This window comes from Pseudorasbora parva, chromosome 10 (genome assembly GCF_024679245.1).
Source record: "Pseudorasbora parva isolate DD20220531a chromosome 10, ASM2467924v1, whole genome shotgun sequence".
NCBI lineage: Eukaryota > Metazoa > Chordata > Actinopteri > Cypriniformes > Gobionidae > Pseudorasbora > Pseudorasbora parva.
In genome coordinates, this window is record NC_090181.1 from 27,089,682 (window position 1) to 27,117,650 (window position 27,969).

The following is a 27,969-nucleotide window of genomic DNA, read 5'->3' on the forward strand; positions in this document are numbered from 1 at the left end:
TCACTGCTAGCTTTCCTCTGTTCACTAAGGTTAGGTCTCTCTCCTGAGTGGAGTTATATGTGACCTCTCAAGAGAACGAGGGACTGGGGACTTCGTTTAGCCAATGGGGAGACGACTGCCGCCACAGCCTTTTTTTTTCTCCCCTGAAGATCAGTCTTCTGAATTATGTGAAGTGCTGACTTTAATTTGTCCTGAGGAAAATAAAACTCCAAATAAATCAGATTTTGCAACAGTGTGAAATTTAGGCCAAGAGAAAATTAATCAGTTTTTGGAGTCTGACATCAGATACAAAATCTCAAGTGTCATGAGCTGTACTCAAAGATTTTTTTCCTCGCTTTTTATCTGTTTTATGTTCGCGATGAGCACATCTTACATTCCGTTTCACTCTGTTTATCCATCCATCCATCCATTTTCAATATAAGTGTTGTTACATAAGGCTTTAAGATGTGAAAAAGTGGGGAAAATGTGTGTGGCGTATTAAAATGTGAAGTTTTCTGTAAAACCACATCAAAGTATGGGCTGGAGTGATTTAAGAGGAATTACAATTCACGCTGTATGTCAATTCAAAATAGCAAACACAATATCACCCTCTGAAACACTGACCTCAAAACAAAGTTCCCTCAGGGATTTGCTGAAGATGCATTACCAAGCCCCAATTGTAAATAAGTTTTTAATGGACATTTATTGCTCTGCTACGCTCTTCTTGAACTACACCCATTTTCCCAACGTTGATAAATTCTGATGTTTGTCTCGCTCCTCTGAAATTTTGCAAGCTAAACGTAAAGAGAATCCAGATAGTATTTTGTAAGCAAATATTTTTGAACAAATGACGCTCCACATGTCATCTGTATATTTACGATGACTCAAAGACATGGGTGTGTGGGTCTAATTAAAAATGTGAGCGGGGTTAGCAGCCTGCTGCTTTCCTCCAAGTCTCTTGTTGCCAGCTCTTGGCAGCTCTGCTGTCAGAGAGCCAGCTGTTTAGTCCTGCCCTGAATTATTGCCAGCCCGCAGTGCATTGTGGGACATCTGGTCCGAGCCGTGCTTTTGTCATCTTTTGTCAAAACAACGCTTAAGTTCTTAAGTCAGGACATTACAAGAAAGAGCTTCCATTTTATGAGATATTTCTAATTATGGAGATCATGGAATGCACACCACTTCATAATTTCTGAGCACTTTTGAGCAGTATACACAGATTATGAAAGCTAACAAACTAGGGAATTTCATACATTATTACATGTGGGTCTTTTATACATATCCATACATGCAAGTAAATGGTGTGTGGGTGTTGATGTCCTTTTAAGTCAAAGAAAGAAGATCAAGATAAAAGACAACTTTGTTATATTTAAATGAAAGGCAATTCAAGATTTTCCCTCAAAGATAAACCACTATATAGTCAACAGTTTTCAACAGCGGTATGGTTATTCATCAGTTTTGGATGCAGACCGGGTTTCTTAGGGTAAATGTTTACATGACAACAATGCACTAATTATTTTTTGCATACAGACACCATTGTCAAAACGATCCCCATTCACATGAATGCATGCCAGGCCTGACTTTTAAGAAACACTCAATGTCTATAGACTGAGCATGTAATACGCATGCACATGATGTTGCCGCTTTCCAAGTTCATGTTGTATTTTACGATAATGGTATAATTAAAAAAAAAACTTTGAAACCTGTTTTAAAAAGTTTGAATTTCCAGGCCAATATTGTTGTTGTTGGCAAATGTTGTTGTTGTGTAAAAGAATAGTCAAACTGCATAAAAGGTTTCATGATTTTAGTTCAAAATGGTTTCGTGTAAACAGCCCCTAAATTAGCTTAACCAGCAAGATTCCGAGATCAACCAGGAGTCCATGATGGTCAACCAGCTTTATTAGCAGTTTGCTGGTAACAACTTTACATAACACTTTACAATTAAGGTCCCACTAAAGCAATAACTAATATTTACTAAAAATGAGCTAACTAACTGTTGCACTTGTATTTATTAATCTTTGTTAATGTTAGTTAATAAAAAATACAGTTGTCTCATTGTTAGTTCATGTTATGAACTAAATTCCATTAAAAACATCAATATACATTTGATTTTAATAATGATTTGTAAATGTTGAAATTGATACATTCATTAGAATTATTATTCATTGTTATATCATGTTAACTAATACATTTTACTAATGGAACCTTATAAGTCTTACCACAATCCAATCAAGAAAAATTGCAGTATTGTAACAATTGTAAGTTATGTTGTGCAAAAAAGTACTTCCCAACCCTAAACCTAACCATAAAATGTATCCAACCAATCAACCAACCAACCAACCAACCAACCAACCAACCAACCAACTAATCAACAAAAAAAATCTATAAAAAATTCCACACAACTACGTCACTTCAAAAATACACATAAAAGATTGTAAAACTAATTCATATGAATTGAGTAAATTAACTGAAGAGACTGGATCACCTTTTACAGTATGAACTGATTGAACTGAGGTGTTTATTCACATATAAACATTAATCATAAATAAAATAAACATAAATAGAAGCTCAACCGTACTTGCTTGACCCGCGAGAACAAACTTCATTGTTTCTTGCAGAAGCTCAAACATGCTACGTAACACAAGAATTAACCTAATTTGTTCCCACAGAAGCTCAAATGTGCTGCGTAACACGAGAATGAACCTCATTGGTTCTCACAGAAGCTCGAACATGTTGCGTAACACGAGAATGAACCTCATTGGTTCACACAGAAGCTCGAATGTGCTGTGTAACAGATGAGAATGAACCTCATTGGTTCTTGAGGAAGCTCAAATGTGCTGTGTAACAGATGAGAATGAACCTCATTGGTTCTTGAGGAAGCTCAAATGTGCTGTGTAACAGATGAGAATGAACCTCATTGGTTCTTGAGGAAGCTCAAATGTGCTGCGTAACAGATGTGAATGAACTTCGTTGGTTCTTAAGGAAACTGAAAAAACTTGCTGCATAATACACAAGAATGAACCTCATTGGTTCTTGCAGAAGCTCAAATGTGCTCCGCAACATGATAATTAACCTCATTGGTTCTTGCAGATGCTCAAACACGCTGTGTAATCTCTTTAAGAACTTTTTGAACCGTCAAAGGGGTAGTTGCGTGGACTGTCAATGAAAATTCTCAGATTGCATTAAAATATTGATATATGAACGAAAGTCTTACAGGTTTGAAACGACATGAGGGTGAGTAAATGATGACAAAGTTAAAACTTTTGGGTGAACTAACCCTTTAAAAACAGCATCTCAGGTCACCTTTTGCAGTCCTTTGCACTAACCTTCCCTGCTCTGTTTAACTGCAGCGCATGACTGTCCTGTGATCAGTGAGGTGCTCCTGTGAGTGAAGAGCATCTACTAGAGTACAGACGGGCCCCTGATGTCTTCAACCCCTCCCTGTGTTTATAATTCATTATTATCATGAAGTATATAGCCCCGTTCACTTTTCACAGACGACTTCAAACGCTCCCGCCGCTCTGTTACCCTTTCCAAGAGCCGATACAGCGCCGTTGTACATCACATCCGGACTTCAAATATTCTTTGAGTCTCAATTTTGCAGACAAAAAGGGAGGAACCGATGGCACAAAACAACGGCAACAAAAATATCCCCCCACTCTTTTTATCTCGCGTTTCTTCAAGGAACCCGTGTGTGTGTTCTCTTTGTTTTGCTCTAGAGACGTGTTTCTTTTTCCTTTTTTTTTGTTGCTGTTGTTGTTGTCTTCTGTGAAGCTCGTGGGCCAAAAGCTCATAATCATTTCAAAAGGTCCTTTAAATATATAATAGGCATGCTACATCTCAGCAAACAAAGTGTCACTCTGAGGAGGTAAACATTCGAGCTGACTCCCGCAATCATGCGACGGCCCCTGAAAAACGTCTGTTTCGTGACCTCTGCTTTCACGTATCACCTTCACAACAGCACAAGCACGTTAACATCCAGGAATACAAAAATAAAAATGTGTGCTACAGTCACACAAGTCATCTTTACGATTATAGGAAATCTTTCCCCTTGCTGTGCCCATACGCCGAAACACTTTAACTGCAAATGCAGGATTTTTTTTTTTGTATAATCTCCCACTATGAACGGCAATTTAAATAATATCATTATCACTGCTAAGTAATGAGATGTAGTTCAAATGTTGTTTCACATTCCAATATCAATAATATTGAGAACATTATTATAAGTTGCAGGTTTAATATCAGTAATTTCAATGTGGGGTAGTCAAAGATGACTATTATTATGTGACTATTAATTTGCGCGATAAAAAAACCTAACAAATCATTACCGTAACTAAATGAAAGACCATCAAAAGTGTCAATGTGCATTTCAGAGGTGGTTGCTCCCACATAAATGTTATGTTTAGTGCAGACCGAGTTATTATCTTGCTGACTAGTGCGTGTAAACAGTGTATGAGAGCTGTTTGTTCCAAAAAAGATGCTGTTTGGGGAAAATTGAGAAACTCACCCTTGGCACAGTCGTATTCCATAAATCTTTTAGCATGTGCCTGTTGGCTAAAATACTTGGCCTTGGAACAGAACTTAACCTCACAATCGAGAGATGTAAAATGGGAAAGAGAGAGAGCGAAAGGGGCTGATAGACATGACACCTCTCTCCATGTCAGGACCTGGGCCAATGACGTTGCACACCACTTGAATTTCGACTCGCCCACAGGCCTGAAAAACTGCTCGCTGTGAACGTTGACAGCAATTTGAAAGTCATCGACCAGAACACCAGAGAAAAAACAAATCTTTATTATGATTAATCCTCAAACCACCGTGGTCTGAGAAAGCAGCATCAAAGCAGAGCGCTTATGAAGGAAATCAGACTCTGTCGTGTTATTCCATACAGATGAAACGGGATTGTTTCTCGAGCTGAGGCCCAGCGCGCGGCTGTTGTGATGAAGATTGCCAGTGGCTTCTTGTGGCTATGTGTCTGTAGGGCCGCTGGAATGAGAGTGGAACCTCTGGACGGAGTTTCACTGCTGTCATCCAGATGTTTTTTTATGACACTCAATGAACTGCAGATTAGTCTGAGCTTTATAGGGAAAATATTGCATCTTGGGACTGGGAAAATGACTCTTTTTGACCACTTATAACAGGTCAAAGATGTGGGATTTTTCAAAGGACTGTCCTGATTGAATACTGAAAAAAAAAAGTGATGTAAAAAGAACTAAAGCAGTTCTTTTTCACAGATATTTAAAGACATGGACCTTAGTTATTAAACTCCTTTTTCTTATTTTCTAAGAAAATGATAAACTTTGGTATATCAAGACTTTTTAGCAACACAAATTTCATGTTTTCTATTATGAACAAACAAAAACAAAATCCCACACACTATCAATATTTGCAATAAAAATATGGGGTAAAAATTTTTTATCATATAAAAAATAATAATGGGGTAATAAGAGGTCTCGGGAGCACACATTACATATTTATAATATTAAAAGAAAAGAAAAAAAAAAAAAAAAAAAATATATATATATATATATATATATATATATATATATATATATATATATATATATATATTTTTTTTTTTTTTTTTATTATTATTTATTATTATACGTATGTATAATAATAAAAGAAATGTGTCCCATGTTCACGTTAATGATAAAAAATGTTCAAATTAATAATTAATTTGTTATTTTAATTAATGAATGACTAAATATAATATATCCTGGTCGTCTGATAATGAATAATTACTCATTTATTTATTAATTTGATCAACTTTGTCTTTCCATTTTGAAAATGGCACAAATCAGGGTTTTACATTTTAGTGCAAAAATTCTTTAATATTAAAAAGAATAAAAGATAAAACAGGTCATATGATATTATAGTTTGACCTCCTCAGTGTTGATCAATATTTTCTTAAGCGTAGGCACTTTTCACTGGCCATTTTTTTAGGCCCTATTTTGTAACCTGTTTGTGAAAACGGCTTTCTCACTATCTTTCCCCAAAAAAATGTGTGTGTGTGTGTGTGTGTGTGTGTGTGTGTGTGTGTGTGTGTGTGTGTGTGTGTGTGTGTGTGTGCACACAGTTGTGCACGGCTTCTTCTGACACTGCGGCGAACAGCTCCTGCCCCGACATCAGAGAGATTCCACAGCGAGGTTTTAATTATGTACCGACTTAACTTGGCTCAGAGTTTCAGGATCCTTATTGAACAACATAAATCTGGAGCAATGACAGCTCTGTTCTCCACACCCCACAAACACCCCGTCCACGGACCTCCCAGGGTTTAAGAGAACCATCCCCTCCTGGACCACACCGCTATAAGGTGCAGTCTTCCATACAATAAATTCTAATCGAAAGTTTGTTCAGATGTGTCAGAGAAAGTGCGTGTGCACACATGCGCTCGTAGAGATATACATGCATGTTTGCGTGTATCCATAAGTTCATTTAAGGATGCCCTTTTTGACGCAGACGGTCTTAGGCCAGCACAGTGCGCACAGATCTTATGACGAATATCATAAAATGTGTGACCACACTGCATAACTAAACGCAAATTGTGTAGGTATGGTAATAATGTCCCTTTTGGCACCAGGTTTTTAACAAGACTATGTTTCTCAGAACTCTCTAAAATGCCCAAGTCTCATTTTCTCCTTTTAGCAGACCCCTATTAGCACACTTATGAACTTTCACACTGGCTTAATTTCAAAATTAAACACCTGTATTTGTTACCCACCACCGACGAGAGGTGTTTTTCGAAGGTGACAGCATTAACGACTGCGATAATCACGGCTCGTCCGCTACATCCCGTTTCTCTGCAGGCTAGCATCCTGTTTTCCAGGCCATCGTTCTCGACTTCAGCTGTTCTGCAGCCGCCTGGCGTTTAGAGCTGTGTGAACGCACCCCCACTGCACTGTGCACGCATCGAGACAGTTCTTGGGAGTGAGAAATATCAGATTCGTCTTGCGTCTCCATTGGCACTGTTTAAAGAACAGTAAAAGCAGCTAATTAAATAAAGGGTCAAGGGGAACAATGAAAGTGCGGCTAAAACAAAGACCAAAAAATATTGTGAAGATCTGAAGGCCAGACCACAGCTGTTAGAAAAACGAAAAGGACTTTTTAAAAGTCTTAGTGTTAGCAACACCAACAATGAAAAAAAACTTTAACTGCTACTTTCCAGGTGTGGGCATACCCAAAATGGATTTGGCTGTAATTTCCAGCAAACCACAAATATGCGTTTTTGTTTGTTTGTTTACTGTGGCATTATTTCCCGCTTGTTTTTTTTTGTGGAAGGAAAGATGGAGCAGAGAAGGAAGAAGAGGATTAGCTCATGTTATGTGATGAGTGCATTAGTCCGTTTGAGAAGCGTTTGCTGCCGCACCTGCTCTGGATGGTTTTGTGATGCATTTGGAAGCTATGACTGACTCGAACTGCCATAAAAGGTACACATTTGGAAGATGAGCTATGTTAGTGAGATTTAACAATGCTTAAAACAACATGATGGTAAAATTTATGAACGTGTCATCATCCTCCCGCAGCTACAGGGGAACGTTTATTTTATGTATTATTATTACTATTATTATTATTATTGCAGTGTGTAGTTACAGAAAAGTATTTAGAGAAAGATCCAGGAGTAAAAACGACGCACGCACGCACACACACACACACACACACACAAAAACTGAAAATTAAACTGAAATTTAATTTCCTATTAAAACAACAAACCAAGAATTACAAGATGCCACCTCTAAAGCAAATGCACATTACATTTCATAACAATAATGCATGTGTAGGCCTACCGTATAATAGGCAGAATAATTAATAACCAAAAAAAGGTAGAGGAAGTTATAATATTAAAAAATAACATCATTTATATGTGACATTTTCTGTATGGCATCAGGGAAAACGATATATATAGCAGGGGATATGATATATAGGGATATATATATATATATATATATATATATATATATATATATATATATATATATATATATATATATATATATATATAAAGAGACCACTTAAAATGTTGATTTCTCTCTCTATATATCTCTTTACACACACACACACACACACACACACAACTTGGCAACTCTGGTTATTAATGAAAAAAGTTACTTGTATGATAATTGTGCATAAATTAACATCTTTACATAAAAAATAAATTAAAAAAAAACTTTTTATCAAAGCAGCTCAGTGAGAAGTTTTTCCATGCTCGCAAGTGAACTAATGCCATGTCTGTCTGCTAATCAAGTTCATGCACTGATTCATTCACAGGTTTGATTTCAACAGAAGTCACAAGCGCTCTTTATCAGGTGTCCCGTGCGGTTCTGGAGTGTAAGCACTACTGACTGGAGGTTGGCCTGTTCTCCGAGTTCCTCCTACTCCAGCATTAATCTGATCCTGGCGGAGGAATGTGGGATTTGGCAAGCGCTTGGCCATAAATAAAGAGAGGCCTACACAAAAGAATGTGTTAATTACTAATTATACAGAGAAAGGCACAGACCAAGCAAATGAGTGCTGGAAGGCGAATGGAGATGTCTGATCCCAACTGCAGCGTTAGGTCCACTTATGTAAAATAGAAATCAAACGCTTCAATCACGCAACTGTTAAGAATGTGTTCCTGTTCTAATTGCCATGAAAAACAGTATCCGTCAAATGAGCCAGAGAAAAAGCCCAGTCTCCAGAATCGTGACCCCCATCCCAAGATGCCATTTTAAAGTCCCTGAACTTAAACATTTAATCACCTCCTTCCGTCTCATTAGATATTGTAGCTAGTCTTCTGTGGGGTTCAGAACTCTTCCTCACCTTGGAAAAAAAAGTGCCTGGATATACAGTGAGGTGGAAACCTGCGGTAAATTAGTGTCACAATTCCAGGGAACTATTTGCAGATCAGCGGAAAGTGGCAGATGGCGCTTGCATTGAAACGTATTGTGACTATTATTCAAAAGCAGACTTTTTTTCGCTCTCTTTTTTCATGATATTAAAAAATAATGTGTTGTTTTCTTACTGTGTGGCCTATTAATAGGGAAAGATGTGGGGGAGAATTAAACTTTAAGCAGCCCTTGACACTCGCTGAAATTTAGGGTGTCTATTAAAGATCCTCTTTAAAAAAACAGAATGAAATAATAGATTTGCGGCTGGCATCTTGCCTGCCTGCAACTTCCTGGGCTCATCATTAGAGCTGGCATCTCCAGGTCTCAGGGAAACATCCGTGGCCCTCAGAGTAACACCGTCTTCTGCATCTGTCCTGGCTGCCTGTCTCCAGAGCCTGCTCTCACTGATGTTAAAAGAAATCTTTATTGTCAGCCACATCTCCCATTCACTTTGTTCACCTGCGCTGACAATTCTGGGCTGTGTGTGTGAGAGTCACAGAGAGATTGTGTGTGTGTGTGTGCGCGCGTGTATACGTGAGTATAGAGTCCCTGCGTGAGAGTGAGTGTGTGTATGCAACTCTCCCTCCCTCCGGTCTCTTTCGTCTTCCAACATTGGCATCCCTGAGTTTCTAAATGCTCCCTCATTAGTTTAAATCTGTTTGAAATCTCCAAGTGAGAGAGTGGTAATGAAGTGCAAGCAGTGGCCCTCTCTTAAGCCGTGACAGGTGGGAAGATGGCTCGTGATGTTTGATTGGGGGGGAGGGCGCTTGGCGGCGTTGGCAGGGGGGGGGCGGATGGAGCAGGGGGGGTAACGGACTTCTGGATTCCAAAGCATCTCGCGCCGGTATCATCGGCAGACAGAGTGCGTTTCGACAGCACCGCTTACGACACCTCTTCAAGTGAAGCCATACAGCACTTTGGCGCATGGGACTGACAGTTTGTTGAATTATTTAGCTGGGCCCCGATCCGCTGTTTGCATTGCCGTTCATTATGCGCTCGCTGTCTTTTAATGAGGTCAATTATATAGGGCTGAGTTCCTGCACAGGAAACAGAAATACACCTGATTAAATAGGCGTACGTGAACTGCTCAAGTGTGGGAAAGGGACAGAATAAAAGATCATTTCTGTGGCAGGAATCACTAATGTGTCTAAAATTGGTCAGTCTGATGGCACCTACAGCAGATCATTGGATGTTCTCGTTCTTTAACCAGCCTTATACGCCACAAAACTCGTATTACCATGTAGAACAAAAAGAGTTAATAAAATATACTTAACTTTTTATTGATTCCTGCTTCTATCTATCTATCTATCTATCTATCTATCTATCTATCTATCTATCTATCTATCTATCTATCTATCTATCTATCTATCTATCTATCTATCTATCTATCTATCTATCTATCTATCTATCTATCTATCTATCTATCTATCTGTCTGTCTGTCTGTCTGTCTGTCTGTCTGTCTGTCTGTCTGTCTGTCTGTCTGTCTGTCTATCTATCTATCTATCTATCTATCTATCTATCTGTCTATCTATCTATCTGAACCTGGATCCCCAGAGGGCACAAGGTGAAACCCTTGTACTCCCTCCAAAAAAAAAAAAAAAAAAAAAAGAATATTAGCTGGCTATCATTTCTCTGTAACCAGGTATAAAAGAAGATTGTTTGAACAAATCACTCTCCTGTGCCAGTTTGGCAACAAGCTAAATTTGCAGAATACAATCCGCTTTTAGTCTTGTGACCTGCAAAGATAAACAGAGGCATTTGATGGGGGGAGGTAAACAGAGTGACGGATAGATTTAATCTGCTAATCGTGCACAAATTCAAAGTTTCACATCTCCCTTATCTTGTGGCTTTTCCCAGAGAGACAGAGAGAGAGAGAGAGAGAGAGAGAGAGAGAGATAAGAGTTTATGCTCAGAAGGATTGATTATCTGCTAAATAAACAAATATGGAAGCCATGTCTATTAAACCATAACTGAGTTTGTCATGTATGTATGTATATATATATATATATATATATATATATATATATATATATATATATATATATATATATATATATATATATATATATATATATATATATATATATATTTGCCAACTTTAAAAAAGAAAAGTAATAAAAAAAGAAGAAAAGAAAATGAAATGAAAAGTTGGAAGCAAATACCAAGCATTTCCTTATTCACTGTTTTATATACTAAAATATAATAATAAATTCAATTAGCTAATAATAATTCTGATAATAATAATAATAAAGTGAACATAGGAATTCATTATCCTTTTTCCCTCTGGAATGTGAGATGTCTTTGATTAATCAGCAGTTCACCTCTTTCTTCATATTCTCCTCATCAATGCTGGAATCTTTTTGTAGCAGCTTCAAATATTTGTGCATGGGTGCATAAATGATTTCCCTTTCATTCCCTCTCTTTATTTCCAGACCTTCTTAAGTAATTTGACCTTTAACAGGGAGAGCAAGCTAATTTTTTGCTTCAATGGCCAAGAATCAGAACATGTCACTTAATTCAAATTGGAATGAATACAGGTATCCATGACACAACCAGTGTGGTTTTGTGTTAAAAGATGTGTAAGGAGAGATACTGTCTTTTTAGATTTGCATTGTATGCATTTTCATTTCCAGATTTTCACCTCAGATACGCAGACACAATCACAGACAAATAATTAAGCTAAATAAAATATGGTTCATTATCAGTATACAATTAGTATTATTATTGTACACTGAATGGTTTACAACTCAAACACTACTCAGCCATCTCTGGGGATTCTTTTCTTTAATTCCTGTTTCAATCATCCAATACAGTTACAGTAAAAATCTGTGGGAGTGTACCTCATTAGCACCCCCTCCTTCTAACTGTCACTGTCTGAACTATTTTGCTTTGCCATTTCCCTTTATTTCAGTCTCGGATTTCCTTTCATTTAGAAATATCTTTGATCATAATGTCATCTTCACATCTAATTCAAATGCTTTTCTATATGCAGATAACATCTGCTCACCTCTAATGAATTTGCAATGTGTATTTTTACAAACATTTACTATGGTAACCATAGTTTTCACACAAATACACAATGGACAACACACATTAAAAATGAAAACTAGATTATTATTATTTTTTTTGTTGATTTTTTAAGTTTCATTTTCATTTTTTATGTTACAACCTAATGTTTATCATTTTTCTGACTTTTATTGCACTTTTTGGTCATTGTTAAATTAATTGCTGAAGAAGAAAAAGAAAATCGCAGTGTGTGTGTGTGTGTGTGTGTGTGTGTGAGCCTGTTTATGTGGTTTATGAGGACACAAATTTGTATAACTACATGGGTATAACACTGGTATTACTCTATAAATGTGGTTTATGAGGACATATCAAATGTCCTCCTAATTCAAATGGCCTTAAAAACATACTAAATGATGTTTTTTTGAAAAAGTAAAAATGCAGAATGTTTCCTGTGATGGGTAGGTTTAGGGGCAGGGGCAGTGTAAGGGGATAGAAAATACGGTTTGTACAGTATAAAAACCATTACGCCTATGGAGAGTCCCTGTAAACCACATAGACCAACATGTGTGTGTGTGTGTGTGTGTGTGTGTGTGAGCCTGTTTATGTGGTTTATGAGGACACAAATGGGTATTACACTGGTATTACACTATAAATGTGGTTTATGAGGACATTTGATATGTCCTCATAATTCAAATGGCCTTAAAAACATACTAAATGATGTTTTTTTGAGAAAGTAAAAATGCAGAATGTTTCCTGTGATGGGTAGGTTTAGGGGCAGGGGCAGTGTAAGGGGATAGAAAATACGGTTTGTACAGTATAAAATCTATAACGCCTATGGAGAGTCCCTGTAAACCACATAGACCAACATGTGTGTGTGTGTGTGTGTATTGTATTGTATTGTATTGTGTGTGCGTCTTTTAATTTCAAAGAAATTTTCGTTTTCTTCTTCAGTAATTAAACTATGACCATATATATATATATATATATATATATATATATATATATATATATATATATATATATATATATATATATATATATATAATGATATTAGTTATTGTTAATGCATCCATTTAAGTTTAAACACGTAATTTAAATGGATGCATTAACAATAACTGTAAAATTATCACTGTTAAAATAATTTATATACAAGTATTCTCTCTCCTTTTGTCTTTTAACAGTGATGAAGATGTAGAACCCTAACCTTTCTTGCTAATATGAAGATAAAGGTAAAAAAGGAGGAAAAAAGGAAAAGGGAAAAAGCTCATTCTGCATAGCCCCTCTGCTCCGATAATGCATCACACTTCAACTCCGTCTCATCTTATGCAAAGTGACTTACAAGAGGAGGCTGGCGCCAAGAAGCATCAGCGCTCCGTCACTTGAGAGTGGGAAGCAATATTAAAAAGAGTCCCTTGACGGATGCCACAATAGCAGTGCCTTTCATTATCGCCCTGCCGCCTGTGTCAAGCCACCGTGTACCGTTCATTGTGCATGCATAGTAAATGACTATTTACCTGCCAGTGCCTTTGATAAGTCAGTCCCCTCTCTCCGCCGGCCCTCGTGCCCCCACCCCTCGCCCTTCCCTCCCCCTCAGCCGGACCCGGGCCGCTTGCTTGCGGCTCCTCCAAGCACCCCTCCTCTTCCCACCATCGCATTATCATGAGCTTCCCTACCGCCTCCTCTGCTAGAATTTGTAAGATTACATTTTCCACAGGTGCCGTTCTCTGGGGCTTATCAAGGAACTTTCTTTGATTGTTTCCTGCTTTTTTTTCAGTACCTCCCGTTTCCTCTTCTTTTATCTGCTTCCCTCTCTGAGCCGTCCTCCCTCTCGCGCTTTCTCTGTTCCTTCTCGTCTCGCTCGTGTTTCTCGGCCTTCTTCTCCTGTCAGCGTCCCTGCTGGGGTTTTGTGTTGCGGTCGCTCTGTTTGTGCAGTCCCTTGTTTTCAAATGACATACCGGGATAGATATGCAATATTAAAGAGGGGCCTTATGAATTTTTGACATCTAATTAGTTGCTTCTCGGTTAACATATCGCAGCTCACGGGGGCAGGGCCTTCCACCAGGGTCTCTGAAGAGCCAAATAAAAAAAAAATCCGTCCATCTTTTGCATGTTCATCTCTAATGTAAGCAGTAATCGTTGCGCTAAGGTTAATTAATGGCCCTCGGTATCCAGGATTTTCACAGTGTATCTGGTTTGCGGTATCGTCATTTTACCAATTAGCTTATTTTTTCATCTTGAAATCTTAATAGCCCACTTTGAGTGCTTGTGTGTACCAGGGAACATACAGTTGAACAGCAATTTTGTGACACTGTAACTATTTATGGATGGCACAGAATCTCAGAGCACACACATTCTCTCTCATTTTCTCTCTCTCTCATTCACACACACATAAAAACACTGCAATATCAAGTCAGCTAGGTTAGATAAAGCAAACAAAAGCAATGAATATAAAACTGTTTCCTTGCTGTATACTCCGTGGCAATGGTCCCATCCAGAACAATGCAACCTAAGCTCCCCCTCTTACTATTCAAATATATATATATACATATATATATATATATATATATATATAAACCAAGTATTGGATGAAAATGACATACAAAAACATGAAAATACCATTTTTTTAATGTTCAATTCAATATATTCATATTTTAAAATGATCAATTATATATCACCACAAAAAAAAAGAAAAGAACAGTAACATTAAATTACGTTAATTGCATAAGATTTTAGCTTTAGCTTTAATTATAGTAGCTGCATAAACTATAATTTTTGTAAAATAAAAAGAAAAAAAAGATTTTTAAAAGTGGTCTCAGACTTTTGGACCACACTGTACATATTTCCTGTGTCTCCCATACTTTATATCCTTAACATATTTCTGCAATATTTTTTTTCCACTCTCAATGGTTGATTCCCAAAGGTTCATGCAAGTACGCTTGGGAGTTAGTGATTTCTCTTGTAGAGCAGAGCAGAGAAGAGCAGCACAACACAACACCACACGAAGAGCATCAGCAGGGTGTGTAATCTGACATCGATACAGGAGGGATTCTGGATAGACTGATAAGATGTGCATCTTCCTTGGCAAATCTGTCTATAGAGTTTTAGACTGATATTATTATCTTAATCACTTCAAATACCAAATACCTGTTTAGTCTTCACCAGAAAGGTAAAAATGAATGACACTTCAACAACTCATGTAAATACAGATGCGTCTAAGGTTAAAGCTGAAAAAGTAGCATAACATAGTATTGTTCAGATAAGATGTATATATGGTAACACTTTTAGTTTAGGGTCCACTTTTAACTAGTTGTTTTTAGCATGCATATTACTCAGATACGTACTGTTTATTGGTACTTATAAAGCACATATTAATGCTTTATTCTGCATGACTATATTCTAAATCCCCTAATCCTCTCCAATACCTAAACTTAACTATCTTACAAACTATTTTATTAATGAGCAGTAAAAAGGCGTTTATTAAGGCATAAGTCGTAGTTAATAGTTAGTTTATCGTAAGAACTGGACCCTAAGAGGGAGAGAGAGGGAGGGAGTCAATAAATGTACATATTTCAAATACATTATATAATTGTGGCATGCAATACAATACAATATTAAGTCATTTAATATTTAACAAAAAGTGACTTTCATATACACTATACTCCCAACAGTATTGGGACATCCCTCTGAATCATTGAATTCAGGTGTTCCAATTACTTCCATGGCCACAGGTGTATAAAATCAAGCACTTAGGCATGCAGACGCTTCTACAAACATTTGTGAAAGAATGGGTTGCTCTCAGAGAATTCAAGCGTGTGTAACAGGATTAGGTGATTGACAGCAGTGCCCACCAATCAGCAATCAGTATTGTCCTATCTAAAGGCTGATTGGTTGTTACCTGGGATGCGTCACGTCCATTTTTCCCCTTTGTTGTGCTGTTTCGTCAATGTCTGGAGGTAAGCGTGCTATGTTCTGATAGGCAATATTCTGGAAATTGTTGATGTGTACAACTTTTAAATCGCCTTTGCTGTAGTGTAACTGAGTGCTGGTGTTTTGTCGTGCGGCTAGCTGAAATCTGAGTCCTTTGTGTCTGCCGAGTCTGTCTGTTCACCTCTCAGGTATGTTTTAAACCACTGGTTTGAGGGGATTTGTATAGTTGTGTGGATTTAACGTGTATTTCGCATACCAAAATAGGTATGATTTCCCGCACCCCATTGTGTTTTTAGTGGGTATGACTGTGACAAACCTGTTCTTCTAACGTGGTTTAGTGTGTGTAAGATCTCAACGGTAAGTGTTTTAACTGTAATTATAATTAAGTGGGGATTATATTGATTATTAACATCTTTTTTTCTGCTGCAGGATACTCCCTCTCGTTTTACGCTGTAATAGTGTGCTGTCGTCTCCGCGCTGTTAATGCGCTACTGTATCCGGTTGCGCAGACGAATCTCAAACTATGCTAACTAAAGGGGGACTGCTTGTCTGATTTGTTGTATTGGTACCCTGCTTTTTGGTTTGTTTGGGAGGCCTGGGTAGCTCTCTTCGTTTTTAGAAGAGGTCAACCAGTCCTCTAGTTTTCTTTGTTTTTGATTTTTCATTGTTTCTGATGCAGCTCAATGTGTGTATCTTGTTGAGTATTGCTATAATAATCCATTCCTGTGATCAACTCTTTGATAATAAGGTCATTGTTGCTCTTCCATGTTCTCCCTGCTTTTCTACCATTTTATGTGAGGAGTGGCTGCATCAGTTTTGATCCATATTTTTGTCTAAAGTTTATTTTCAATGTGTTTAATTCATTTTTTTTTACTGCAGGAGCTGAGGTCCCATGGGTGGATGGTTCTTCCTTGTGGTGGTGGTTCTTCATCGTGTGCGGTGTACACCTTTGAGTATTTGCTAGTGTGACTAGAGTGCACGGGTGTGTGTGCGTGGAAGTGTGCTCTTGTAGAACCACCATCTCCATTGATTCCCGCCATTGGGAGCCTCAGCCCTGCTGGTATTTGTTTTGTTTATATGTATATGATTATTATTTAAGCTGTTTCTTTATTTTTTTGTATTTTGTTTTCCTTTCTTTGAAGTGGGGACCTGCATGTTTTGTGCTTAAATTTTAAACTCTTTTTGTAATAAACAATTGTGGTATTTTTATACTTTACTCACGTCTCTTGCTTGCTTTTTATGAGGGAATCGAACTTGTGTGCTTTGTTACTTCATTATTAAGTGGTTTTAAGTATTTTCCCTAGGGTTATTCCTTGGGATGGCGTAGTCGGATCTTCTTATTAGTTGACATAAATTTACACTGCTCCCGCCACACGTGGTACCATTATAGGTTGCCACCTGTGCAATAAGTCCATTCGTGAAATTTCCTCACTACTAAATATTCCATAGTTAATTGTTAGTGGTATTATAACAGAGTGGAAGCAATTGAAACAACAGCAACTCCAAGTAAAATCACAGAGTGCGAGACGTGTTCTCTGGAGTGACGAATGACTCTTCTCTGTCTGGCAATCTGATGGACGAGTCTGGGTTTGGTGGTTGACTGCATTGTGCCAAGTGTAAAGTTTAGTGGATTATGGTGTGGGGTTGTTTTCATGGGTTGGGCTTGGCCTCTTAGTTGCAGTGAAAGGAACACTTAAGCGATATTTAAAAAATGCTTTAGAAAAGTGTCTCAGACCGAGTACCAAGAAGTGTAGCCTGTCTGTGGAACAAAAGAAAGGTTTATGCAGGAGAACTCAAGAAGGAAGGCCTGCAATCGGACGCAGAGGTTGCTTTATTTCTTCTCAATAGGCGGGTAACATTGGTTTTGTTTTGTTTCATAGAACTAATATATGCTGGCTATTGCTTGAATATGCTTGCGTGCCATGTTCGCTCGTTTGTTCATTTGCAATCGTTTGGTCTTTCACTACAGCAATAATAAAGACCTATTTCTTTCCACATCCTATAAGCCTGGAGTGTCTAAACCTCATCCATTTTGTTTCAAGCGTCAGCTCCTAAAGTGTGTCCGAGAAGTAAGATAATATATTCCTAATATGTGTGTGTTTCCTTTGTTCCTCTTTTAGTGATTGATATCCCCTCTAATCTTGTCATAACTGTAATATACTCTTTAGTTGGACTCCCGTGCTCGTGCTTTCAGCTGAAAACTGTATTTGTGTGTTTTTTTTGGGATGAAAGTGATGACTTTTTTCATTGAACATTCGACTTGGATTACCATAGTAACATACATTGCTTTAACTTATTGATGACATCATACTCTTGTCGGCTGTCACAGCAGATTCCACCATATTCGTTGCCTGGGTTAAGTTTAGGGCGGAGCTATGAAATTAGGGGTGTGTTTGTTTTGGTTACCAGACATCGCTTATCCTACATTTAATGCTTCAGCATACCAAGATATTTTGGACAATTTCATGCTCCCAACTTTGTGGCAACAGTTTGGGGATGTCCCCTTCCTGTTCCAACATGACTGCACACCTGTGCACAAAGAAAGGTCCATAAAGACATGAATGAGTGAGTTTGGTGTGGAGGAACTTGACTGGCCTGACCTCAAACCGATAGAACACCTTTGGAATGAATTAGAGAGGAGACTGTGAGCCAGGTGTTCTCGTCCAACATCAGTGCCTGACCTCACAAATGCGCTTCAAGAAAAATGAAAAAAAAATAAAAAAAAAATATATATAAAACAAAAAATAAACAAATAAACTCTTAAACCTTGTGTAAAGCCTTCCCAGAAGAGTTGAAGATGTTATAGCTGAAGGGGGGGGGGGGGGGGGGGGGGGGGGGGGGGGGGGGGCAACTCCATATTAAACCCTACAGATTAAGAATGGGATGTCATTAAAGTTAATGTGTATGTAAAGGCAGGGAACCCAAAAAATGTTGGCAATATACTGTACAAACCTGATTCTAAAAAAAAGTTGGGACACTGTACAAATTGTGAATAAAAAAGGAATGCAATAATTTACAAATCTCATAAACTTATATTTTATTCACAACATAACATAGATAACATATCAAATGTTGAAAGTAAGACATTTTGAAATGTCATGCCAAACATTGGCTAATTTTGGATTTCATGAGAGCTACACATTTCTACAAAAGTCTGGACAGGTAGCAATAAGACATTTACATTTACATTTATGCATTTAGCAGACGCTTTTATCCAAAGCGACTTACAACTCAGGAGAACAGGAAGCGATCCGTCAAGAGGAGGCAACGAAACACAAAAAGTGCCCTAAATACCAAGAATTGTACACTGCTCAGTGTAGCAAAAACCAGAAAAGGGAAGAAGAAAGGAGAAATAGAGGGGGAAAGAGGAGTTTTTTTTTTTTTTTTAAGAGACCGGAAAAGTAAAATGTACATATAAGGAACAGCTGGAGGACCAATATGCAACTTATTAGGTTTATTTTTAACATGATTGGGTATAAAAAGAGCCTCTCAGAGTGGCAGTGTCTCTCATAAGTCAAGATTGGCAGAGGATCACCAATTCACCCAATGTTGCGGTGAAAAATTGCAAAGAGTTCGAAATTATCATCATCTACAGTGCATAATATCATCCAAAGATTCAGAGAATCTGGAACAATCTCCAGAGCCGGAAAACCATAATGGATGGTCCGTGATCTTCAGACGGCACTACTTCACATACAGGAATGTAGGAGTGCGAATCTTTTTACCATCTCACGATTCAATTCGATTCCGATTATTGAGGCCACGATTCAATTCATAATCCAGACCCATGAATATTTGGCCCGTTACCCGACCCGTGCTCGTGATAAATCACACATGCCAAAATCATTCCAATTAAAATGCTTCATTTTTTATCTTGCACCTCTCTGAACATCAACAGCGTCATGAATGGGCTAAAGAAACAGGCTCTGCCTTTAAAGACTCGTTGTCAACTATTTCATATACTCCACTCACCAACTTTACTTTTACTTCATCCATTGCTACTCCTGCAACGCTCGCTCCATTTGGGCTACGAGGCATCAACAAAAGTCACAATTTCGCAGTGGTGGTGACGTGATGGGTCAAATGGCATATCCTTGTTGCGTGTATGTTTAATGGTAATTTGGACATTACACATAAAGGGAGCGAGGATGTATCATTTCACTTGATTTAATTTCTCCGTCTTCGCATCTTTTCCGCACGTCCTTCTCTCGCATCCTGAAAGGGTGGAGCTAAGGTGTGAGGAAAGGAAGCTAGGAAAGGAAATGAGGATGCACAAATAAGAACTGAGAAAACCCCAATGCCAGACTACATACTGCATCAATTACAACATTATGGCTGCGTAGAGGAAGGATTCGGGTACTGACATGTCCACCCTGCAGTCCAGATCTTTCGCCCATAGAAAACATTTGGCGCATCACAAAGAGGAAGATGTGACAAAGAAGAACTAAGACAGTTGAGCAACTAGAAGCCTGTATTAGACAAGAATGGGACAACATTTCTATTCCTAAACTTGACCAAACTTGTCTCCTCAGTCCCCAGACGTTTACAGACTGTTATAAAAAGAAGAGGGGATGCCACACAGTGGTAGACATGGCCTTGTCCCTACTTTTGTGTTGATGCCATGAAATTTAAAAATAACTTAAAAGTTCCCTTAAAAGTATACATTTTTGTCAGTTTAAACATTTGATATGTATTCTATGTTGTATTCTGAATATAATATTGACATTTGAAACTTCCACATCATTGCATTCTGTTTTTATTCACAATTTGTACAATGTCCCAACTTTTTTTGAATCGGGTTTGTATATTATATTCAATTATCCTATCATACAGTACGCATACCATGACAAGAGAGTCTACTGGGGGAGGGGGTGGGGGGAAGAGAGAGAAAGAAAAAAAAGCTCACATTCTGTTCCGTGAAAGAATAACACTTTGCAGTTGGGTCTTCTTCTATGTTGCCTCTCTGCCTGACAGAGAAAGTAAACTCCAATTTCAGAGCTCTCCGAAGACCACCACCATCGTGGATACTGACGGCTCCCATAGAATAATGATCAATTAACTGATTATTCCGGTGAGGGGCCTGATTCGATAATCAGTGCGGCTATTAATCACTTTTTATCTACTAATCAGCAGCTCCTTATTCATTATGCGCTACAGATCAGGGGAGAAGCTCTAGACTGGGCCGTGTTTTCAATCACACCATTTTCCCTTAGATCCTGTGGTAGGTAACATGTTGCGATTGTACGATAATACCGCTCAGATCCGTCTGAACTCACGCCATGATGAATTGCAGGCACTGAATGGTGAGCCACGACAGGAGTAAAATGAAAACCAACTGAACTGAATTGGCAAAACACATACAGAACTAAAAGTTCACACAAAAATGAAAATGCTGTCATCATTTGCTCACCCTCATGCCGTTCCAAACCAATCTGACTTTCTTACAGGGACAAAAAAAAAGGACTTAATATCCAGCAGCTTAACGTCCCAGCAGCTTTTGTGTGTCGTGCAACAAAGAAAATCATATAAATTTTAACATGGTGGTAAGTAAATAATGACAGAAAAAAATTTTCATTAAATTAAACAAACGTGTATACATTTACTTATCCTAAAATAAAATGCAATGGAATGTAATTTGTTTTAAACAAAAAGAGATACATTTTTTTTTTTTTTTAAAGGGTCGTACTCATGAATATTTCTAAGCAGAAAAAGCTATGTGGTAAATTGCTTGTTCTGAAAAAGTCTAGAGTCTACACGACAGCACTTTATGCGGTGCATTTCCACCCATTCCCTCTTCCTAAGTGTTCACCTCATTCTCAGAGCCCGCCTTTTAAGGCATAAACGCTTTTCTGTTATTTTTTCATTTAGCGTCAATTGACCTGACAGAATGGTTAGCAATTAAGTGATTTTTGTAATGGTCTTGGGTAATTTGCTTAGGCTTGTCAGCTGTATTTTATGAAGTCACCCTCAGCCCTGCTCTCTCGCTGGTGCATAATAGCTTATAATTTCAAAATCTTTATCCTCTGTTTCATTCTCAATAAATTGAAATTACAGGAAGTTGTTGAAGACGCTTAAATTTCCCCCTTTTTGTTCCATTCTGTCTATTTCGTAATTGACAGTAAAGGGAATCTTTTTGCTTGGGCAACCATAACATAATCACGCTTAATATGTAAACTCTGTCACACGATAAGCGGTGAAACCTGCTCGCTCGGGTTCAGTGTAAATACAGGAAGTTTTTCCGCATAGCTAATTGGGCATGTCATGTCAGAGCCATATTGCACAGAAATCATTTTATATAGTTCACGCAAGCGACATCGACCCTAGAAAACATCAACATAATACAAGGTCAAATAACAGAGAGTAATGATGATCTCTTTTTTCATCAGGACAAAAGAGACTAGAGCTTTTCTCCCGTGCTCGTATCTGAGGCCGTGTTGCATTGATGGTCTCGGTTTGTCTTGTCGCTAGAAATGTTGCAAATTTCCAGCATAAAATACTTCAGCTGTCATCTGCGTGCCACCACTTTGTCAAGTAATGTTTTTCAGCTAATCATCTCAGCTTGTAATAACTCCAGCCTAACATCTGCTGTCCCCCATAACACTTCACTAATTTTTCCCTCATTCCATTGCACACCATTCGCTCCTAACACAATCTACATGTATTAGTTGATAATGACTTAGCGCTTAAAAGCAAATAGATGTCGAGGGACCGGCAAGACAGACGCTCCTACCATCCTCTGACTCGAGAAGATGAATTGAAGCCTGTGAGAGCAGAAGAAACGCTTATCAATCATATTTAATGTTTATATATGCATGTACTGACAAACTGTGACAGGACCCTTGTTGGCACAGCGAAAGCATCTAGGCTTTGAATTTGTCCTTTCTGTGAAGACAATCCAAGAAAAAAAAGTCTTGAAAGAGTTATGACTTTCAACAAGACCATCCTCCGTCTTATCATTTTCCTTTATGACCTCATATTGGGAAAAATCCCCCTACTTATGTTTTAATGGGTTTCCTTGCTGTGCTTAACATAGTTTGAAATGGCATCTCATAATACCATATGCCTATTAAAGACATGATTGAGACAGTCACTAATGAGCAAAGTGCATGCTGACTGTGTCAAGAAAATTGTTGGGAGATACAATCATATTTCTAATGAGAATTTTGGCAGTATTTCTAATTGGTAAAAATTTAATCCACACATTTGGACTCTTATGACTCGCATCAACAAAGTAGAAGATGAAATTGTACAGTTTTACTTAAAATATGTGGACACATTCCATTACACTTTAAATGAGAGGGGTCAGTAATTATTTTTTATTTTTTAAATAAATTAATATTTCTATTCCACAAGGACACATTGAATTGATCAAAATTGACAGTAAAGACATTAATAATATAATACAAGATTTCTATTTGAAATAAATACGGTTCTTTTGAATTTTCTATTCATCAAAGAAGCGTGGGACATTTTTTTTATATCACAATTTCCACAAAACAAAACAAAAAAGAAAGCAGGAGAACTGTTTTCAACATTAATAATTACTTTAGCAGCAAATCAGCATATTTCAATGATTTCTGAAGAATCATGCGACACTGAAGACAGGAGTAGTGGTTGCTGAAAATTCAGCTTTGCCATCACAGGAATAAATTTGTTTCAAATAAATAATACATTTACAGAGAAAACAGCTCTATTAAATTGTAATAATATTTCACAATATTACTGTTTTTACTGTATATTTGATGAAATAGATGCAGCCTTGGTAAGCATATAAGACTTCTTTAAAAAACTTTTGAACGAGTGTGTAAATTTTCAGTTTAACTGAAACCCTTTTGTGTTTCGATCATGTATATGTCGTCAATGCATAAAACGAAGATAGAAAATAATACCAGACTGCATTCCGATTTCAAAATCAGCTCTAAAAATTGTGATCGTCTCAGACTTGATGGGAAAATCGAAAAAAAAAAACATCTATCTACTTGCTTAAAATGTGCAATATCACATTTCATAATGTTTTGTTTTGCACACAGAACTGATTTTAGACCTTCCTGTGTTTTTTGAGAGATCAGAGAACAGGAAGACAAAGAGATTTAGCCACACTTAAATTGCAATTGCAGTTCCCCCATCGACGCTCCTTTGCCCAGACACCTTTTTCATACACGACTGAACCATTCATATTCCATCTGTTCCAGCTCTCACTCTTTGGGGAGGCTGTCAATCTCGAGAAATCATGTGACACGGAAGGGATGGGTGAGGAAGATTGGGGGGGGGGGGGGGGGTTGTTACGCCGCTCATGGACGTCTGACTCTTGGGACTCTCCCAAGCATTGAGTGAACATTTACCTCTCCTATATATTTATAGGGAAAGAGAGCGAGGGAGGCGGGCTGGAGGGCGCCGATGTTGCCGCTGCAGCATGACCGGGAGCCAGGAGAGAGAAGACACATCTGTCACAGGATTAACTTTCCACTCCCTGGGACCTGGGTGTCAGGAGCGGCCCCTGTGTGCTGCACACACACTCTGATGACATCAGATAGAATACAAAAGCTGCCTATTGTTGGCTGATGAACACCTGTCAAAAGCTTGCATACCCCGATTCATAAGGAACATACAGAGTCAGACGTCCACTCGTTGCAAAATAGATAATGATACAACAAAAGAAGCCTGTATTGCTGTGTTGTAAGAAGCCTTGTTTTTTATGTATTTATTCTTTACCTTTTTATTCATAGTATAGTAGAGGGGGAAGAGTAAAAATCGTTCCGTTATAAGGTATTTCTCCAACTCATTCAATAAAGTATATACATCCATTACAAAAGCATTGTGTGATTTTTCTCATTTCTACCACATCTCAAATGATGTATTGTGTTTAATAGCATTCTGTGATGAAAATGGTAATGGTGTAAATGACATTTAAAAAAAAAAGTTTGTAATAATTTTTTTGTTATTCATATGCAAACATATTTTTATTACACGGTTTCTGCATGTTTAAAGAAAGGCAAAACTTTTTAATGACCATTTAAAGAAAATGTAAGGAATAAACTGAAGAGAACATAACACGCCAATATGTTCTCTAAATTTAAAAGTCCAAAGTTAAAAAATAACACTTCCGACACTCCATAACTTATTTTACAAAAAAAAAGCTTAAAGTTTAAGATAAGACATTTTGTGTTAGTGATTTTATGATTAAAACAAGAACAAATATCTGCCAATGGGTTCATAAAAATCAACTTAATTCGAATGCAAGTTATTTCAAAAGCAAAACTAAGAAAGCAAGACTTAATTTATCCATTTTGCTAAGTAAATGTATCTTGATTAAAAGATGTTTGGATATTTGTACTGGAAAACAAAAACTTGTTTTGCAGTTAATGCAATTTAATTTTGCAATTCAGTTTAGGCCCCTATGACATCTGTTTTATTAATTTATATTTTGTTTTATAGTTTGTTTAAATTTTTTCTGGGCTCTGTATTAAATTAAATTCTATTAATAAAAAAAGCATGTCTAATTAAATTAATTGAAATCATGAAACAGACAATTTAACAGCAATTTATTAAATATTTTTAGGGCCCTATGAAATACGTTTTATTTTATTATTATTTTCAAATTTCGTCTTTTACTTTTATTCCATATTTATGAATGGATTCTACGGTTCCGTCCATGTTTTCTGCATCGCATGATATTGAAATAGATCACTGAATAAGACTTTCTGCTCCAATTCAAGACATGCTTAAGGCCTTAAATGGTGGAGGACCCGTGGAAACCTGGTCCCTGTTACATTCATCTCTCTCTTCACAACACATTTTCCACTAAATTCAAAAGTCAAATTAACTTATCACTGCAGGTTTGCATTTTTATGTGACTTATTTAATCATTTTTCCAGTATATACAGTTGTGTTGAGATTCTCGCCATCTAACTATCTGTGATCTCAAGCTGAGGGCAAAATCTGTGTCATTAAGGTCATTTTGTCTCCTGCCATTCCTCATTGTCTCAAATCACTTACCATGTCCCTAATAGAACCTACCACAGGTGTAATTTGGCCATAAGGCTGGACTTGAGGGATTTGTTTTGTTGCTTTCTCTCAGGGAAAAAATATCCCCAGTCCTGATCGCTGACCCTTGAGCCCTGTTTACAATATGGAGATGATTATGAAGGTCTTAACTTAAGTAGCCAAGGAAGTCCCAGCGGAGCATCCTAAGCGACCAGCAACTCATGACGGGATTGTTTTTGTTTTGGAAGCGCCCTCGCCCCCCCGCCCCCTCCTCCTCCTGTCTGTCTCGTTTTCTCTCTCCGGCCTGCAGGGCATTAAGATGCCCATGAATTAATGAAGAACACAGAGGTAATTAAACGAGGTGGTGACGGGCTCCTCTGAGCTTTCAGAGGGACAGAAGGTCCTCTCGGGCCCCTCCCTGCCTGCAGGTTGCTACGTGCACTACGGGCTTGATTGGCCTGCTGGGCAAAGGGGCAGATTGCAGCGAGGCATCACCTGTGGCACAGGAACCCCTCCCAGGGCCCTCCCCAGGCTGCTGGGTCACGCGGCCTGGTCTAAACACCCCCTGTGGGCCAAAGAGGAGAAAACAACAAGAGAAGGATGCAGAGAGCAACAGGGCCACTTCCCCAGATTATTGCACCATGCTGGCCTGTTTACACTGAGCCGTGATGGACAGCTAGCAGGCAGCAATTGCCCTTTTATCAGACTTACCTCTCACAGACCAACGCTACTTTACGCGTGCCTCAGAACGCCACGGCAGCGGCGAGCTGTAATGGACCTGCCTGCCGTTTCAATAACAAGCTTTTTTTGAACTCATACAACAAAGCACTGCTGCTATCTTGTATCACTCCAAGCAACTTGCTGAACTTCTTTGCCTTTTAAAGAGACAGTCCAGCCAAGAATAAAAATGTTATCCTCATTTACTCATCCAAACTTCTGTGGAACACAGCAGAAGATATTTTGAAGAATGGTTCCCACTGACTTCCATTGTATGGACAAGTTACCAAAACTTGCACTGTTGTTAGTTGCACTCCAATTATACTTGTTCACATTACTTAAAAACTAAAGTATACTAAGATGTTTCTACTAATGAGTATTGTCTGCTTTACTTTGGTTCGGTGTTTGGTTCGGTCAACTTAACATTGCTGATTGAAACAAACAAACTGGCCGGTGGATCTGTAGTTCCCAGCATGCTTTGAAGGGACTTCATTAGGAGAGTAAATTTAGGGATTTTAGTGTTATTTAATGTGTTTTTCAGTAAAAGGAACAATGTTATTTATGTTAGTGTTTAATGTTCATTTATGTTGGGTATTTTGAGGAGTTTCTGTAATTATTGTTACCATTATGCAAAAGAGTAGTGCCTGTGTTTAGGCTGCGGGAACTCATATAAACACATTTATTGAATGGACGTCCTCCCCTGAATTAAGTTATTTTTGAATTTTGAATATTGAATTTTGTTTTTAAACATTTACTTGTAGAAGAATTAGTTCATTTATTAAGGTAAATTAAATTGATAAATGTGTTCACTTAACATGATAAACTTTTATAAATGTTTACATAACATTATTAAGTAAACTACACATATAAATATTATGTAAGTGACAAATTCAAATGGTTTGCATTACTTAAAGAAATGTTGTCAGCTTAACTTGACATTCTTTTGTTCATATAACTAAAAAACTTAAACTCCTTAAACTCAATATAGTTGTGTGGATCCACTTGACCATGCTTTTTTTAAGTAAATTCAACAAATTCATTTTTTTGAGTGTGAGTAAATTATGACTGACATTACTTTTTTGGTGGAATATCCCTTAAGAACCATATTTGACCCATTTCAAAAACAGTATATTGCAGAATGCTGTTGCACACAGCTACAAAACAGATGTATATTATATAATATAATACAATTGTATTCATATAATCTTTCTTGACTATTTCTGCAGGTTACATATCATTATGCCAGAAGGTGGCAACAAGTTAATCTTTTTATAATTGAATCACTGATTCATTAAGAATTTATTTGGTGGACTTTTCCTTTAAGAACAATATTTTACCTATTTTAAACATAAAGCATATACTACTACCAGCACACGCCCAAGATGTGATCACATCGGGCTACATATGGCAGCAAGTTTCTTGTAGTATGTTGTAACACACAGCTACAACAGATGTGTTATGAGCGTTTCGTAACCTGGATTAAAATGTGTC

General features: G+C 37.6%; 2 long non-coding RNA genes across 2 annotated transcripts in view; both read left to right on the forward strand.

Moving 5' to 3' along the window:
- The window catches only part of LOC137091365 (uncharacterized), a 172,510-nt gene extending 148,051 nt beyond the window's left edge, over positions 1–24,459 (forward strand). The window contains exon 3 of the long non-coding RNA XR_010908076.1: positions 24,139–24,459. This is a non-coding gene — a long non-coding RNA (uncharacterized lncRNA). The remainder of the gene's footprint in view (positions 1–24,138) is intronic.
- Positions 15,760–16,993, forward strand: LOC137090688 (uncharacterized). Its single transcript, XR_010907944.1, has 4 exons — positions 15,760–15,803; positions 15,881–15,965; positions 16,042–16,134; positions 16,207–16,993. It is a non-coding gene; the product is annotated as an uncharacterized lncRNA (long non-coding RNA).
- Positions 24,460–27,969: the final 3,510 nt, after the last annotated feature.